Raw genomic sequence first — 19069 nt, forward strand, 5'->3', positions numbered from 1 at the left:
CACCAGAGCCTGCAGGACTCAGGTCTCATTCTAGCAGATCAGAGTAGGGAAAGCCAGGAAATGGATCCGTGAATGCAGACAGGTCTGCTACCAACACACTTTATCTTCAGCTGTAAGGTGATTTGAATTCCACAGATGTTGAGAAATTCGAAAGCATAGGCTCTTAAAAGCAGTGTTACAGAGCACTGTTGTGAATGGTGGGCATTCCCTTAGCCCACAGAAGTCTATTTAGCCCACAGGGTAAGAGAAAGAGTATTTTTTCATGGAACTCCATTTTCACTGTCTTATGCTCTTTGAATATTATTTTAATGCCGTTAGGGATTAATTAAACATTGTTAGCTCTCATGAAAATCTGATCACCATGTGTAACATTGTTTTCCTTTTAAATAGACTTTGTAAAAAACAAACAAACAACAGTTTTAGATTTACAAAAAAAGTGAGATAACCCAGAGTCCTCACATACCACACACTCAGTTTCCCCTACCAACATCTTGTGTTGGGGTACATTTGTTACATTTAATGAACCAATATTGATGCATTATTATTAACCAAAGGCCATACTTTATTCAGTCTTAGTTTTTACCTAACGTCCTTTAATGTTTCAGGATCCTATCCATATTCTCTTTAGTTTTCATGTTTCTTTTGGCTCGTTGCCTGTGACAGTTTCTCAGACTTGTCTTGTTTTTGATGACTTTGACAGATTTGAGGAGTACTCAGAATTCTACTCAGGTGGGGGATGCCTCTCTATTGAAATTTGTCATCTGTTCTTCTCACAGTCAGACAGGTTATGGGTTTTTGGGAGGAAAACCAGAGAGTAAATTGCCATTTTAATCATATCATATATAAAGTACATATTATAAAACATGATTTATCACTGTTTATGTTGACCTTGACCCATTCTGATGAAGTGTTTGTCAGCTTTCTCCACTGTAAGGGTGCTCTCTTTTCCTCCTTTCCATACTGTTATTTCGGAAAGGAAGGTAGTATGTATGGTGCACCGTTAAGGAGTGGGGAGCCATGATGCCCCTTCCTGACAGTGGAGTCCATAAAATTATTTGAGTAGTTCTGCCTGGGAGAATGTGTCTTCTCCCCCATTTACTCATTTATATCAGTCTAGATCAATGGTATTTATTTTATACTTTCATCTGTAATCTAGTACTACTTTTTGGTGCTCAAATTGTTCCATTGGGAACTCTTTTAGTTGGCTTCTGCGTACCCTTTATATCCCACCATTATTATTGTGGATCTTTTTTAGTACTTCCTTACTTCCAGCACTTACAAGGTGCTGTAGCTCATTTTATATATTTCTTGCCCCCAGTTCTAGAATCAGCCATCTCTATAAGAAGCCTTTTGTGTATAATATTTTATCTCATGGGAAACTTCATTCTGGGTCACAACTCTGGATCCAAATCCATTTTTATCCTCTTACCCAACTCTTTCTTAGTTTTCTTATCTTCCCCCTGTACAGCTAATGAGGTATGAGTATAAAAGATTTCTTTGTCTTGGAATGAGTGTTTGCTGCTTTCAGTCCACCAGGAAAAGTGCAATTACCTCTGCAGCTTCAGTGAAGTGCTTTTTTGGCTTGATTAGTTTTGGCTTTATTTTTGTTTTTCAATATCTGCTGTTAGGGACTGCTAGTGGAGGGTGCTAGGGGATTGTGAAAGGAGGGAGAGACTCATCAATCTTCCTATTTAGGCATACCTCAGAGATATAGCGGGTTTAGGTCTGGACCACTGTAATAAAGCAAGTATCACAATAAAGCTAGTCATATTTTGGTGGTGGAGGGTCTTGCCTTCAATTTGTAAAAAAAACCCATAACCTCTGCGAAGTGCAATAAAGTGAAGCACAGTAAAATGAGGTATGCCTGTATTCATACTTTCAAGTTTGAATTTCAGTATGGGTTAGTAAACAGAAGAGCCTATCTACAGGTCTAACGTAAAATATTATTGCATATTCCTCTAAATGATTAAGTGTGATCTTCCAGAGAGTAATTTTCACTTCCTTTTGGAATACATAGAATTTAACGGCCACCATCACAACTGAAAAAACAAAATGGTTTTGTAGAGCAGATATATAGAAGTGAAGGGAAGAGAATTAAACCAAGAGTGAAAACCATTTGCAGAAGGTACTGTAAGATCATCCCCCTTACCAAAATATTGCCTAGCTACAATGATGGTAAAGTTTTATTCACCGAGAACTTTACTGCTTTATAGAACTTAAAACATTTCTAAACATATTGTATGGTTTTTGTAAAGTATTTTAAGTAGAAGCTTTAATAAGTGCAATGAGTTGATACCTAATCTGTTATTCCCTTTAACCGATTAGGGGTAAGCATTTCATCTTTTCTCTCTATTCTAAAAAACTTGTATTCTATTCAGAAACAGTTGGAATATCATGCAGTTTAGAATTGTTGACTCATTCTTATTTTTAAGTGTCAACAGATCTATTTCTAGCACTAAATTTATCGACTGTATTTTATCAGTGTGATGAGATTTTTTGACTGTGAGATTTTGTAAAGGATTATTTTGGGCCATGTAGTAAAAATTCACTTTTGGCCAGTACAAGTGTTTTTCTGTGCTTTTTTTGCCTTAAAACAGTTTCCCAATCTTTCAAATATAAGGTCTTTTATAAGGTGAAAGTTTTCATAATTGTCTCCTGCCCCATAATACCAGTACTATTTTCTATTTTTATTCATTGAATATATAAAAATAAGATAAAAATTAAAAATATGCATGAATATATTGAGTTCATGATGTACAAGCAAATAGTTAAGGAGGAAGTGAGCCAACATTGAGTGAATGTCTGTTGTGTACCAGACACTGTGATATTTTCCCATTTCTCATAACAGCCCTGTGAAATTAGATGTTACTTTTCACCATTTTACATATAAGAAAACTGAGGATCGAAGAGGTTAATTGTCTGAAGGTCATACAGCTATTACTTAGCAGGACTAGGATAGGAAACCAATTTTGACTCCAAAAACTGTTAACTTTTTAACTGGACCATGTTGCTGCTCCATCATTTAGATATCAGAAATTGATGAACTGCAACTTAAAGACATGGTTTATAGTCTTAGTTTTTGTGGTAATTTTCAGAGTCTTCAGCTGCTTCAAGATATGTTTAAAAATTCTTAAACTTCAAAGCAGAGTTAATTTTATTTTACCTTAACTCAAAAAGGAAGGAAAGAATACTGCTAATGAAATTAAAGCTGTAAGCATTACCATTCTAAGAAATTGCTGCCTTGAAGTAAAATAGGCTTTTGTAAGAGAGTAAAAGTAGCTTTCAGAAAATGGGATGATTTCCCAAGCAAGAAGAATTAGCAAACCTACAAAGTGTTGCGGCTAAGGTGTACAGCAGGTGTAGGCCAAGAGAGTTTAAAGGATGCTTGCTAAGGACTTCAAAGTCAGTATGATAAAAGTCTGTAAGAGTACATGATAGGGAGGAGGCTAGCTAGAGATGCAGCCAGATCATTTTTATGATCAGGGTACAAGGATGAAAAGGGGGATACCAAAGATCAGTGCATTTGTTTTCATTGAAGAGTTCCAGGAAGTATTTGTTTTTAAAGTTTATTTTAAGGTAGGCAGGTCAGAAATTTTTCTGACTTAAGAAGTTAAAAATTTTTGCCCTGCTGAGCATAGCTCAGTGGTTGAGTGTCGACCTAGGATCCAGGTGATCGGGGTTCGATTCCCAGTCAGGGCACATGCCCAGGTTGCGGGCTTGATCAATGACTCTCATCATTGATGTTTCTCTCTCTCTCTCTCTCCCTCTCCTTTCCTCTCTCTGAAATCAATAAAGATATATTCTTATAAAAAAAAAAAAGTTAAAAATTTTTAAGCCGCTTTGACCAGGTAGGATCTTCCCAAGATTTTTCTCATAACCTTTATTTTTCTGATTATTGTTGTTGTTACTCCTCACTCGAGGAGATTTTTTCGTTGACTTTTAGAGAGAGAGGGAGGGAAGGACAAGAGAGAAACAGACAGAGAGACATCAATGTGAGACACACATCCATTGGTTGCCTCCTGCACAAGTCCTTACCAAGGCGGGGGATCGAACCTGCAACCCAGGTACATGCACTTGACCAGGAATCGAACCCATGACCCTTTGGTGGTCAGGCTGATACTCTAACCACTGAGCACACAGGTCAGGGCTTCTCCTGGTTTTATTATTATTAATTTATTTTTCATTATTTTTTTTATATGTTTTATTGATTTCAGAGAGAGGAAGAGAGAGGGGGAGAGAGAGATAGAAACATCAATGATGAGAGTCATTGATTGGCTGCCTCCTATTGAGGACTGAGCCTGCAACCCAGGCATGTACCCTGACTGGGAATGGAACCATGATCCCCTGGATCATAGGTCGATCCTCAACTGGGGAAGCGCTTCTCCTGATTTTAAAAGAAACAATTGTATGATAATACCATATAGTAATTGTAATAGCTACAATTTATTAAATGTTTACCACATGTAAAATACTAGGTGATGTGTATGAATGTCCTAAATTATAAAAATTCATAGCAACTTGAGGAAGTAGGCATTGTTTATTACTCTCATTTTACAGATAAGGAAACACTAGTATAGAGGTTAAGTAACTTGGTCAAGGTCATGGAGCTGACAAGTAGAGAGCAAAATTTCAAGCCATATTTCTTTGATATGTAATCCAAAGATGTTCTATTGATAAAAGGTAGGTACTAAGAATATGTAATTACTGTTAACATTTTAGTTTATATCATTTTGGGCTTTTTTCCTGTATATGTGCTACATTTTGTTATAATATGCCTTTATTCTCTATTTAACATATTTCTGTAAACATTCTTCAATATATTATTTGTCAATGTATATTTCAGATATGTCCTAATTTATTTACTTATTTCCTTACTTTTGGCTATTCAAATTGTTTTCAGTATATTACAAATAATACAGTGATGATACTCTCATGTATAAGTTGATGCACCTCTCTGATTATTTTGCTAGGATAATTTTTTTAAATTGTAGTTATATTAGCGGGTTACTAAATGAATGCAGAACAGTACTTAAAAGATTATTCTTAAGAAATCACTGTGTATAGCAAGGATTTAAGTTTGGAGAATTTTTAAATTAGAGAGTGGAGAAATACTCATTTGTCATAAGTCTAAGAGTTTTGTTTCTTACTATTTCGCATTTGGTTTTGTTTTGCTTTGTTTTTATTTTGCCTTCCTATTTACTCTCTAGTCTTGCTGTAGAAATGAATGCTTGCCTGCGGTTTAAATAAATCAAGTGACTTTGAAGTGGAGCAAATACAAATTAGTTAGCTTTGCCTTTCCTTTTTACTTAATTTAAGGTTTTCATGGGAATTGGTGTTTTGAAAGAAGGTTAAATGTTTTTGTTTTTGACAATGGAATAATAATGGTAAGGGCCAGGTACAATAATGTGGATTGGTTCAGTTTAGATACGAAAATCTGTGAAAGTCATGTCAGCTTGTCTTGAAAATTTTAGAGACGGGTAATTTTAAAAATTCCCTTCCTAAAATCATTTTTTAATTTCTGACAACTTTTCTTGACTATAAATTCCCCTCCCCTCCTTTTGATCTGCATGTGTAGTAGTACCTCTCCCAAATTCTGATTTGCCTGCAGTCTTTCTTGTTTTCTTTTTTCCACTTGCTGTTGTTTAAATTCAAACAGCTTTTCTAGAAATTGAATCAAATAATAAGACAGCATAAAACACTGAATTCAGCAGAAAGTGATTTGCTTGTGATTAACCCTTAAGAACTGAGTCACTGCAAGATAAAGAATATATATATATTTTAATTTATCTTTATTGTTGAGAGGATTACAGGTGTCACATTTTTTCCCCCCAATTGACCCCCTCCACTTTGCTTCCACCCCCTCCCCAGGCGTTCACCCCATTATTAACTGTGTCCGTGGGTTATGCATATATGCATATAACTTCTTTGGTTAATCTCTTCCCACCCTCCACCCCCCTTCCCTCTTTCCTCTGAAATATGATCGTCTGTTGCATGCGTCAATGTCTTTGGATTTATTTAGTTCGTCACATTCTTTTGTTCATTAGCTGTTTCTTAAAGAAGACCCTTCAACATTTCCTGTAGTGCTGGTCTGGTGGTGATGAACTCCTTTAGCTTTTTCTTATCTGTGAAGCTCTTTATTTGACCTTAAATTTTAAATGATAGCTTTGCTGGTAGAGCAGACTTGGTTGTAGTTCCATGTTTTTCATCACTTTGAATATTTCTTGCCACTCTCTTCTGGCCTGCAAGGTTTCTGTTGAGAAATCAGCTGACAGTCGTGTGGGGGCTCCCTTGTAGGTAACTAACTGCTTTTCTCTTGCTGCTTTTAAGATTCTCTCTTTGTCTTTAAACTTTGGCATTTTAATTATAATGTGTTTTGGTGTGGGCCTCTTTGGGTTCCTCTTCTTTGGGACCCTCTGTGCTTCCTGGACTTGCAAGTCTATTTCTTTCCCCAGATAGGGGAAGTTTTTTGTAATTATTTTTTCAAATAGATTTTCAATTTCTTGCTCTCTTTCTTCCCCTTCTGGCACCTCAATAATACGAATGTTGGGCCTCTTGAAGTTGTCCCAGAGGCTCCTTATACTGTTTTCATATTTCTGGATTCTTTTTTCTTTTTGTTCTTCTGGTTGGGTGTTTTTTTGTTTCCTCATGTTCCAAATTGTTGATTTGATTCTCAGTGTCCTCTACTGTTGATTCCATGTAAATTATTCTTTTTTTTTTTTTAAATATATCTTTATTGATTTCAGAAAGAGGAAAGGAGAGGGAGAGAGAGAGAGATAAAAACATCAATGATGAGAGTTATTGATCGGCTGCAGCCCACAACCTGGGCATGTGCCCTGACCGGGAATCGAACCCTGATCGCCTGGATCCTAGGTCGACGCTTAACCGCTGAGCCACACCCGGCCGGGCAAAATTATTCTTCATTTTAGTTCCTGTAGCCTTCATTTCAAATTGGTACTTTATTATGTTATCGATTTCCTCAGTTATTTCCCTAATAATCTGCTTAAACATCCTTATAAACAAAATTCTCAACTCTGTATCTGTTAGCTGGCTTGGATCTATTTCATTTAGTTCCTCTTATAGAGATTTCTTCTGTTCTTTCCTTTATGACATGTTTCTTTGCCTCCACATTTTGGCTGCTTCCAGGTGTTTGTTTATATGTATTAGAAAGAGCTGCTATGTCTCCTGGAATTTGTAGAGTGGCTTTGTGTAGTAGGTGTCTTGTAGGGTCCAGTGGCTCACCCTCCCCAGTCACCTGAGCTGGGCCTTCTAGGTGCTCCCCTGTGTGGGCAGTGTGCACTGTCCTGTTGTAGTTGAGCCTTGGTTGCTGTTGGCGTCCCTGGGAGGAATTGACTCCCAGGCCCATCAGCTGTGAGGACCAGCTGCAACTACAGCCAAAGAGCTGCTGTGCTGCCCCTGTGGAGCAGGATTTACTTCAGTGGAGCTTTGGTGTTCACCAAGTGCGCCCCTTGAGTGTGTCACTCATGGATGTGGTAGGGTTGTAATCCAGCGTGGTCAAGTCTGACCACCAAGTGCACTGTCTCTGGGGCCTCCCTGGAGGTGCAAAGTCATCCTGTGCCAGTGCCTTGCCCAGGGCCACCCAGCATGAGCTACACAGCAAGCCGTAGTTGGTTGCTACTTGTGCTGGGCTTGGAGGTGTCCAGGAGAGGCCAAGCTATGAGCCAATGCAGGCTGCCACTAGTGCCAGGCCTGGGGCCGCTTATCAAGCCATATGGGGCACGCTGCTGCTTGTTTGAGAGATTTTAGGAAAGTCCTAAGCATGAGGCTCGAGAGGCCACTTGCATAGAAAAGCCACTGGAAATGGCTTGGATGAGCTTGCAGGTGGGGAGGGGTGGGCCTCTGGGAATCATGGGGCGGGGCCAAAGGTGTGAGTCAGGTTCTGGAGATTCAAATATGGCGCCTGCCTGCCGGCTGTGTGCGGGGAGGAGTCACCAAAGGAACAGTGGCCTCTGCCAGCTCTTCTGCCTGGGACAAAGCCGCCCCTCCACCTCTCGCCCCAATTTCGGGCAAGTTAGTTCCTCCCTGAGTGTCCCAAGTTCCTTTCAAGCTGCTGCTGGGCGCTGGGGCTCAGAGGGAGCGTGTCTGAGTGAGTCCATGCGCAGCCCTTTAAGAGGAAAGCCTGGGACTCCCGCAGCCTCTGGGACCCTCTGCCACAGTCCCCGCTGGTTTCACAGCCCGGAGTTGTGGGGCCATCTCTTCCCGGCCCTGGAGCTCTGGGCTGGGGGCCTGCTGTGGGGCCGGGACCCCTCGCTCCTCCGGGAAACCTCCACCACCGAGATTCCCTCCCCGGTTTCAACCACAGCACTGGTGTGGGTCCACGGCGTGTCTCCGATTCAGTCCTGATCCCCCTGCTTCTCTGCCCCTCCTACTGGTCTCAGTGCTTCTTTAGTTCCCTGGTTGTAGGGCTTCTGTTCAGCCAGATTTCGGGAGGTTCTGAGTGATGGTTGTTCTGTATTTTAGTTGTAATTTTGATGTGATTGTGGGAGGCAGCAGGTGCAGCTGTTACCTACACTGCCATCTTGTTTCTCTCATCAAGAATATTTTTTGAGACAACCCACTCATTCTTCTTTTCCACTTAGATGAGACCTTTTTTTAAGAAAATGCTGTGCTTGGGTTTTTATTTATCATCTCATAATGTCATGTTTTTAGAAAAAGAAGCCCAAAAGAGAGCTTATGACATCCCTTCTACCCCCCAGTCCTCTCATAGTCTTTCCTTTCAGCAAAAGTCAACTCCATTAAGACTGTAACTTTGGGCCCGGCTGGGCGTGGCTCAGTGGTTGAGCATTGACCTAGGATCCAGGTGATCGGGGTTCGATTCCCGGTCACGGCACACGCCCGGGTTGTGGGCTCAATGACTCTCTCATCATTGATGTTTCTATCTCTCTCTCTCCCTCTCCTTTCCTCTCTTTGAAATCAATAAAGATATATTTTAAAAAACAAAAAAGCCCCACAGTAACTCTGGCATCCTTCTTCTCCCCCAGCTTTATTGAGGTATAATTGACAAATAAACATTTTATATATTTAAGGTACACAATGTGATTTGATATATATGCAAATTGTGAAATGATTACCATAGTCGAGCTAATTAACACATTCATCACCTCAGTTACTTTGTGTGTGTGTGTGTGTGTGTTTGCATGTGGTTAGATCACTTAAGATCTACTCTCAGCAAATTTCAAACATAAAACTTATAAAGTTTGACCAACATCATCCTATTTCCCCTACCCAGCCCCTGGCAACCGCCATTCCACTCTGTTTCTATGAGTTTCACTGTATTTTACATTTTATCTATTCATCTATTAATGAACACCAATATTTCTCTTTTTCCTATACCTCGTATCTAATCTCTCAACAAATGTTGTTGACTTGTTCAGAATATATCTAGAATCTGATCACTTTTCCCCATCTCCATCACTAATCACTTTGGTCCAAACTACCATTATCTCTTTCTTGGATTATTTTATTAGATTCCTAACTCACTTCCATGCGTCTGCCTTTGACATATTCTCAGTGTGACAACTAGGGATCATTTTAGAATTCTAAATAAGATCATGTTAAGCCTCTGCTCAAAACAGTAATGTCTCATTTCACTCAGAGAAAAAGCTGAAGTTCTTATATTGACTCCTACCTCCAGACATGGTCTGCTCCCCTTGTTACCTTTCTGACCTCATTTCCTGTTATTTATTTACCTCTTCTCACATTCTGCTCTATGCACACTAGCCTCCTGGCTATTCCCAGGTTCACCACATGCACCCTGCCTTAGGGCCTTCAAACTTGTTTCCTCTGCTTGCAATGATTTTTCCTTAGATATTGATGTGGCTTCATTTTCTTGTTTGTTTCCTTGTTTTTTTCAAAAGGCACCTTTTCAGTGAAGCTTTCCCTGCTCACTCTGTGAATTTGCCACTCTCATCATACTTCCTTTACTTTCTTAATTTTTCTACAAAACTCACTCTCTGTTGTATATTTTCCTTACCTACATTGTTTTCTGTCTCGTGTTAAAATGTAGCTTCACAAGGATAGGGATTTTGTCTGATATATTTCCAGGACTTAGAATTGTGATTGGCATATAGACATTTACTGAGGGTTTATTGAAATCAGTCAACCAATCAGAAATAGGAGATAGTGTCCAAATGGCTACTTGATAAATTGCCTAACTTTTTCATTGGGAGTTTCTTTATGTTTGTTTAGCAAATCAATTATTCCTTTAGCTTTCATTCTGTGGATTATCTTTGTTTTATTTTTATGATAAAATTTATGTGACACAAAGCCCTTAACATCATTGTCTTTGTCTTCCATGAGACTTTTGTATATATTTACCCTGGTCCAGAGTATTTTGAGGCATGATTACATGTTAGTCTCTTAATTAAGTTTGACTATCGTTATCCATTATATTTTCTCATTTCAAAACATAATTTCAATTATTAGCATACACCAATATAGTACACAGGGGCATCTGCTTGGTAGGGAAGCTTTTTGAGACTGTTTTTATTCCATTACACAAACTTTTTGAAAACACACTGTGTGCCAGGTACTTTGCTAGATTTTGGAAATCCAAAGAGAGAAACACAGCCCCTACCTCCAGAAGCTCACATTTTAGAAGGGGTTTAAAGTAGATAAACCATTATTAAATAATATGCTATGTCTATTAATAGAGAGGTATGCAAAGTACTAAGGGGCACTGAAGAGTTTTACCTAGGTGAGGAAGTGGGCAGGGAATGCTTTACTGAGAGATGACCTTGAAGCTGTTTCTTGATGAGTAAGTAGGGATTTCCTAGGAGGACCTAGCAGAGTGAACAGAAAGGAGTAAGAGTTTGAAGATGTGTGACCAAAGAAAGTGAAACTGGACACAGTGGGTCCGGGCTGCCTGTCACTACTTCAGCCATTAAGCAGAGACAAGGTTGAATCATATTTGAGCATTTATTCCATTATTGCAGGCAAAATGGGAGAGCAGTGGGATTGTCCACATAAAATCTGCTCTGCTCTTCCCTTATTACTTGGCTGGTTATATAAGGCTGCATGCAAGGGGGGAGGGGAGGAGGGAAGGGAGAAGATGGCTTCAGGGTCTGTGGTCTTGTGTGTCTCCTTCCAGGATCTTGAAGTCCCATTGATTTTCAATGGTGTTAAAATCCATTTCGGCCAGTTCCTGAGACCTGAGAGTAGTCAGCATTCCTCAGGCAAACTCCTGGAGGGGTGTGTGTCAGACTCCAGGCACAGCAACCAAATCAAACTGCATCCTGTCATTTGTTCTCAAAATGCATTTTCTTTCCTGAGCAGTGGATCCATCCATGCCCCAAGGTGTCTCATTTTTTTATAGCTCTGTTTTTCTTCCTGCAGCACATCCTCCAGTTTCTCAGGGTCTGTAGGAAACCTTCTTATCTATAGTTAGTAAGATGAATAATCGTTAAACAACTATAGTTCCTATTCCTCTTAGGTGCCCTCCCCTTTTTCACAATCATGATTAACAGAGTATGGTCAACATCTTTGCCCCCAATGAAAGGACTAGCATAGAGTATCTGCCATGTTTAGACAGTGTGCTGGTTATTTTTATAACCTCATCTCATAAATCATTATGAGCATCTTACAACACAGATATTCACATTGCCGATTTATAGATGAGGAAATGGGCCCAGACAGATCAGCTCAGGGTCACAGCTGGTAAATGTTAAGTTGGAATTGGAGCCCTAGCTTGATTAACTTTGAAGCCCATGGACTTCACCCCTCCCATGTAGCACCCCTCTTCATACATGCAAGGGTGTAGAGGTGGAAGATTGAAGGGAGTTCATGCTTGCTGCATGGATGGAAAACACGAAGGCTTGTGAAAAAAGTGAAGGTTTAAGATACTAAGGGCAAAAAAAGAAAGAGGAAGATGATATGGAGCAGAGTTGATGGCCCAGCAGACGCCAGGGACCATACTTAAGTAATAATGCTCTTTGGTGTGGATATAAGACTTCAGCCATAGTTAGTGGTCTTGGAAAAGGATCTTCTATGGTAACTCTCCCACCATTTTGAAACCAACCAATGATTTTATTGAGAATTTACCCTTAGCTGATTGCTGTAGTACTATTATGCATATGCCTGGAAATATTTAAATCTAAATTATTCATGCATTGTGTATGGTCAAAGGGAATGCAGTGAAAACTATGCTTTTTGGCCATTTTGACAAATATAATCTAAAGTTATGCATTTTTAAAAACTTAAATATTTTTTATCAGTATCACATAAATTTGTTAGGCACATTTATATCATTGTTTTTCATGGTGACCATGATGCTATTGTTAAAAACTGAATTTACAAATTTGGTGTAAATACAGTGTTTTCTGTTTTCCTTATATAGACCACTATTCCCAAACTCCAGTCTGGAGCAATTGTAAAAGAATTTATTGGTAGAATTTTTAACTGGTTTGTGACTGACTTTTTTTTTTTTTTTTAGGTATATATGTGCACATATTTCTAGAAAGATCAGCTTGTTCTAAGTATGTGCTAGCCCAATTTTGTACAGCACACACACTATAAATATATGAATTTATTTGGATTTTCTGTAGGCTTAGAAAATGTTAGCAATTTTTCTAACCCATATACATCTGACTCTTCAAAGAAAATGTTTCAAAATTAAAACTTGCCCAAGGCAGTCTTGTAAATATTGAAAAAAAGAAAAGACCAATGAAAAGCCCCTTATATAACATCCACATTTACCATTCATTATCTCCTACATGTGTGTGACACATACGGAAGCTTTAGCTTAGGCAGTATACGGATGTATACATACCTTTCTTTTTAAATCACACTGCCTGATTTTATTCAGCACACATTCTAATTTTTCTGAGTCAAAGAAATCACAGCATTTCTCTACTTTCTGTAAATTCATAGATGCATCATGATGCCAGTCTAGTTGCTTGAGCAATTTTAGACATTTAACCTGGTTATTGCCTAGTTGGTAGAAAATGACTGTATTTGTGGTACTAACACTATGCCTGATTCACCATTTTGCTTTTAAATTGCCTTTCCAATGTCATTTTTGTCATCCTGTTACTGGCAATTTAGATTTAAAGCATCATTGTTTAAAAAACATTCCAAATAAAAATTGAAGTACATCTTTGTGCTTGCCACTGAATCAAATACTGTGTTGCATATATGAAAGTAAAAAAATAGATCCTTTAGTCTGAGGATACAATACTGAAGTTTAAGTAAATGTGAAATAGCATATGTGACATTTTTTCAACAGAAGTAAAATAGAGATGTTGATAGAATTCTATTTAAAAGCCCCACTGTGTTTTAAATGTTATTTCGCTTTTAAAAAATTAAAAATTCAAGTAAAAGTTAGGTCGAGTTCCGTGTGAACTAGTTGCTCAGATTTGAGATTGACATATCTTACTGCCTATTTCCTACATTTGCAGTTAGTTTCTTTTCTCTGTTTGGGTCATTGAAAAATGTGTAAGGTTGGGGGAACTTGTGTTAGAACTCTCTAAATTTGTTTCTGAAAAAAGTAAAACCATAAACCAATCACTTTTTAGTGAATGAAAAAATGTTAGGTAGTAGATACTTATTTTTTTCTTTCTGGGAAACAAATCATATTCCTATTCTGGACCAGTTAAGGTTAAAGATTTAACTTAATTGCTTATATCTAACAGCCTTGAGTATTTTTACAGAAAACTTTATGGCCCGGCCGGGCGTGGCTCAGCAGTTGAGCGTCGACCTAGGATCCAGGCGATCAGGGTTTGATTCCCGGTCAGGGCACATACCCGGGTTGCGGGCTGCAGCCAGTCAATGACTCTCTCATCATTGTTGTTTCTGTCTCTCTCTCTCTCCCTCTCCTTTCCTCTCTCTGAAATCAATAAAGATATATATATATATATATATTTAAAAAACCAAAAACTTTATGAAGACCTTTATTCTTATTTTAGAGTACAAAATCTGGTTTTGTAGAACACATGATATTTTGAAATAATTTCAAGTTGGGTTCAGCTTCTAAATAATATGTTTGTTATCAATTGTTTATGCTAAAAAAATATAAAATGATTTAGTATCAAGTTAATTAAAAATACAATTAAAGAGGTAGATCAGGTACAACACATTTCCAACAAGGAATTTTAATTCCAATAAGGAAATGAATGTTTGATTAGCTGTGCTATACTTTGTCTTCTCAGTCTGGATAAGTAAGATTTTGATTGCATAGTTTTTATTCATTTATTGAACATCCTTTTTTGCTCCAGCGATCCACCTAATTTGGGTTTCTTTTTGTTGTTTTTAAAGATGGCAAGACCTTCTTTATTTATTCTATAAAGTTGGTCTTTAGAAATAGAGATTAGTTCTGGCATCGACATTATGTTTCTTGTATTGAATGAATGAAAAATGAATATGTATGGTAGGTCTTGTTCTAGGAGCTCAAAGGTGAGTGAGATGCCCTTCTAGACTTCACGGTTATTTATTTATTTATTTACTTACTTCAGGGGTTCTTTTGCTGGGGCTTGTTGACTGAAGGTCTTCAGGGTGTATATATATTTGGTTTTCTGTGGTGGTCTATAGATTTCATCATATTTTTAAAAGGCTCTTGATACCTAGAAAAGCTAAAGAGATAGAACACCTAACTATAAGTTAGTGCAATAAATGTTATAATAAGTATAAAATAAAGGTCTTTGGGACATTAGCATAAACATTGGAGGTCCACTGTGTTTTACACAGGACTCCTTTGATGTAGCCCTCTGCCTTGTTCCATGCTACTGCATCTCTTGTACATAGTATAGTGACTAGTATATAGTGTGATGTTTGTATCAATGAGGGTCCTGGTAGTAATAGATGGATGGTTTTTTTTGAAAATAATTTAATGAAGGTACTATTTGCAGAGGTATGGGCATGGTTTATGTAATCAAAAAAGGGATGATGAATCTGTCAGGGACTTGCAACAGTTGGAAACTGTTATCCACCCAGACAGAGGGGCAAGGAACGGGATGGGAGTTGTATTCCAGAACTCAAGAGTTGTAGGCTTGGAAGAGGAGCCACTAAATGGAACCTGTGGCCAAAGAGGAAACATAGCTGGGAATAAATTGTACCATTATTTCTAACTCCTTCCCACCCTTCCCTCTCCTCCCATCAGCTTTTCTGCTGATGTTTCCTGTTGGGAAAGGCAATGTCCTGTGCACAGGCTTTTGACCCTGCTCTGCCCACTCGAGAAGCCACTCTAACTGTGCTGGGTTTACCACCTTTGTGAGACTTATCATTCCCTGTTTCAGGCTCCTTGAGTGGCCTTTGTTCTGCTTGACGTATTGCCATAGTCAGTGCCCTCAGGCATGCCCCAGCTTTTAGTATTTCAGAATCCAGAGGTGGGGTCTTTCTGCTGCAGCACTAGAGAGTGCTCCTGAGCTCTTTTCCTTTTGACCACTGCCCGGGGCACCCACTAGCTATAAGAGACCCATGCACACAATTGCAGCTGTTCTTGCTCCTGTCTCTTCTCTATGTGAGTAGAACATTGTTTTGTCCAGTACTTGACTGTGTTGTGTTTCCCTTGGCAACTTGGACACCAGTGTGTAATGGGCAGAAATGTTTAGAGTCCTCCAGTGGGATTGGTGACCCCAGTATGGTATTCTGTTTCACACTTCTGATTGGTAAAACCCAGCCCGGAACTCTAGAGGGCAAGCGAGGACTGGATAATGTAATCCTTAGAGATAAGGGAAGGGAGGCGGAGGTGCAGAACAAGTCAGAGAAAGGTGGAGAATGTATCTGGAGGGAAATACAGAAAATAACAGTGTTCAATACTTATTTTTTTATTTACATTGAATTTTTATTATTAAACAATTTAGTCATATATTGTCAGATTAAAGTGAAAAAAAAAGAGCAAATGCCTGATAGTTTAATGTTTCTGATAGAAATACCTTAAAATAAAAATCCCTTTGTAATTATAGAAGCAACTATTTGTCTCATGTATTTTGAACAGTTGAAATAGTAAAAATGAGGCAATAACTATTAATCTATAAGAATGTGAAATTAGGATAATTCAACTTTTTAAGATTTTATATTTTTGAAATATGTATTTTTAATAACGTGGAAATTTGGATTATTTAATCTAGAGCAGACCAATTCCTTTTTCTAGAGCCTACATCAAAAACCACTTCTGCGAATTTTCTTAGACAAATTTAAATGTTAAAAAACATTATTCATACTTCTGTTATGCCAGTTATTTCAATAATAGTTGTTTTTACCATATGCCAAGTTTCTATGCTAAGTCCTTTGCATACATCATTACATTTTATCCTCACAAATCCTAGGAAGCGTAGATACTGTTGCTTGGTGCTTGATATTCCGTGAACAGAGCAAGTTCCATAAAAGCTAGAGATCTTTATATTCTGATATGAGTATTTCTACACCATTTTGTTTTTGTTGTTAGCCCCTAGTTACTTTTGAAGTTAATCACCTATTTGTATGTTTATTAGCCATTTAGATTTTTTCCTTTGAAGTCCCTGACCTAGTCTTTGCCCTTTTTTTAAAAAAATTGGGCTATCTGTCATTTTATTATTAATATTGAGGAATTCTATATATTTTTGGGGTATATGCTTATTGTTATGTATTGCAGATGATTTCTCCCATTCTATGGCAGATTCAAGCTGAAATTTTAAAAATAGGTTAGATCTGGGAAGCAAAGATAAATATTTCTAATCAGATGAAAAAATAAGCAAGTTGGTTAGTAAATTCACACATGAAACAATTGAGTAGTTTGGTTAGACTGAGGGTCCTTAACATGAACCAATGGAAGATAAGATCGGAGAACTCAAAATATATAGCAACAGGGAAGCTTTAGGAAATGGCACAAATATACTTCAACAGAACATTTTCTCTTTCTTTCTTTCTTTCTTTCTTTCTTTCTTTCTTTCTTTCTTTCTTTCTTTCTTTCTTTCTTTCTTCTTTCTTTCTTTCTTTCTTTCTTTCTTTCTTTCTTTCTTTTCTTTCTCTCTCTCTCTCTCTCTCTCTCTCTTTCTTTTCTTTCTTTTTCTTTCTCTCTCTCTCTCTCTCTCTTTCTCTCTTTCATCTTAACCCCTCCTTTCCCTCCCTCCCTCCCTCCCTCCCTCCCTCCCTCCCTCCCTCCCTCCCTCCCTCCCTCCCTCCCTCCCTCCCTTTCTTCCCTCCTTTTCCTTTTCTTTCTTTCTTTTTCTTTTTAATCCTCACCCAAGGATTTCCATTGCTTTTCAGAGAGAGTGGAAGGGAGAGAGAGAGAAACAGAAATATCAGTGTGAGAGAGACACATCAATTGGTTGCCTCCTGAGCGCACCGCAACAGGGCTGGGGATCGAGCCTGCAACCAGGGTACCTGTACTTGACTGGAACTGAACCCTAGACCCTGCAGTCTGAGGGCTGACACTGTAACCACAGAGGCAAACCAGCTAGGGCAGAACATCTTCATATCAGTACTCACCTCCTTACTGGATATTAAAGTTAGAGCTCCAGCATACATGTCCTTTATGACCTGAAATTTCTCATTATAGTCTTCCCTTGAAGAGTAGGGCTTAGACTTGTATTCATTCCTCTGAGGAACTTGAAGACTGATGATGGCTGAAGGGATTTTTGGTTTTTAGCTGTTCATTCAGTCACACCCCTTTATTTTAGAACTTCTGCAACAATGGGAAATGAATCCATTCTGTTTCTTGGTCAGATTATTCTAGCTTTTAAAAAAAGGATTTACCTTTCACACCACTAATCAGACAAAAACATTTCTATGGTATCTTTCCTTAATTCTCCCTAATTCTGTATTCTTACTGAGGAAGGCTTGGAAATATGTCTGGCTAAAAATGGAATTCTTTACCCCATAGAAGAAGAGAATGGATATTGGGGGAGAGAGGGAACAACCATTGAACTCTGCTACATAAACCTTTTTCTGTTGTGTCATGTGTGTTTTGTTTTTTTTAATATATTTTATTTTATTATTATTTTTTAAAATATATCTTTATTGATTTCAGAGAGAGGAAAGGAGAGAGAGAGAGAGAGAGAGAGAGAGAGAGAAACATCAGTGTTGAGAGTCATTGATCGGCTGCAGCCCACAATCCGGGCATGTGCCCTGACTGGGAATCGAACCCCGATCGCCTGGATCCTAGGTCGACGCTCAACCACTGAGCCACGCCTGGCTGGGCTTTTAATATATTTTATTGATTTCAGAGAGAGGAAGGGAGAGGGAAAGAGAGAGAGAAACCTCAATGGTGAGAGTCATTGATCAGCTGCCTCCTGCACACCCCCTGCTGGGGATTGAGCCCTGACCAGGAATCGAACCTCGATCTCCTGGATCTTAGGTCAATACTCAACTCTGAGCTATGCTTAGCCGGCCGTTTTGTACATGTTTTCCTAAAGTGATTAGTGTGGTGTGAGAGTTAAATCCATAAGTTCTAGCAGAATTATTATTTTTATTTTTTATTGATTTTCGAGAGAGAAGAAGGGGGAGAGAGGGAAAGAGAAATACCTATTTGTTGTTCCACTTATTTATGTATTCATTGGTTGCTTCTTGTATGTGCCCTGACTGGAGATCAAACCCACAACCTTGGCATATTGGGACGACACTAACCAACTGAGCTACCTGGCCAGGGCAGAAAATTTTTTGTTTTTAAGCTCGAGTCTTACTGGAGAACAGACTGGATTCATTTCAAATTGTTGTTGAGTTGTAAGATGGAGGGCTGAGACTGAAAAGTGTATATAATAATATGGAGTATATACCAATTTAAAATAGATTTTTATCAGAATGAGCTCATAACTTTAGATTCTGAATTCTTGGCCCTTGTTTTAAATTTTTTACGTTCTAGAAAAGTAGAAATAGACTAGCTTTAAAATTATCATTTTAAATAGTTTTTGGAAGTTTGACATATTTACTAAACATGGATGTAATGTTTTACTAAATTTTTATATATAGCAAATGCCACTGAGTATCGCAAGTGTAATGAAAGAGGAAATATGTACCTTTTAAAATTTTTATAGAAGATAAATATATTAAACCCACTGTTAAGAATAGTCTATAGAAAATATTTTAGCAATAGGTAATATAAAAGCTCTAGGTTTGGGTGAATTCAAATATATGGAAATTA

The 19069-nt window shown here is 38.2% G+C and overlaps 1 protein-coding gene across 2 annotated transcripts in view; it reads left to right on the forward strand.

The window, feature by feature from the left end:
* Nucleotides 1–19069, forward strand: part of DNAJC15 (DnaJ heat shock protein family (Hsp40) member C15) — a 61281-nt gene that overhangs the window by 6420 nt on the left and 35792 nt on the right. The gene's annotated exons all lie outside the window — the stretch shown is intronic.

Source organism: Miniopterus schreibersii, assembly GCF_964146895.1.
Source record: "Miniopterus schreibersii genome assembly, chromosome: 2".
NCBI lineage: Eukaryota > Metazoa > Chordata > Mammalia > Chiroptera > Miniopteridae > Miniopterus > Miniopterus schreibersii.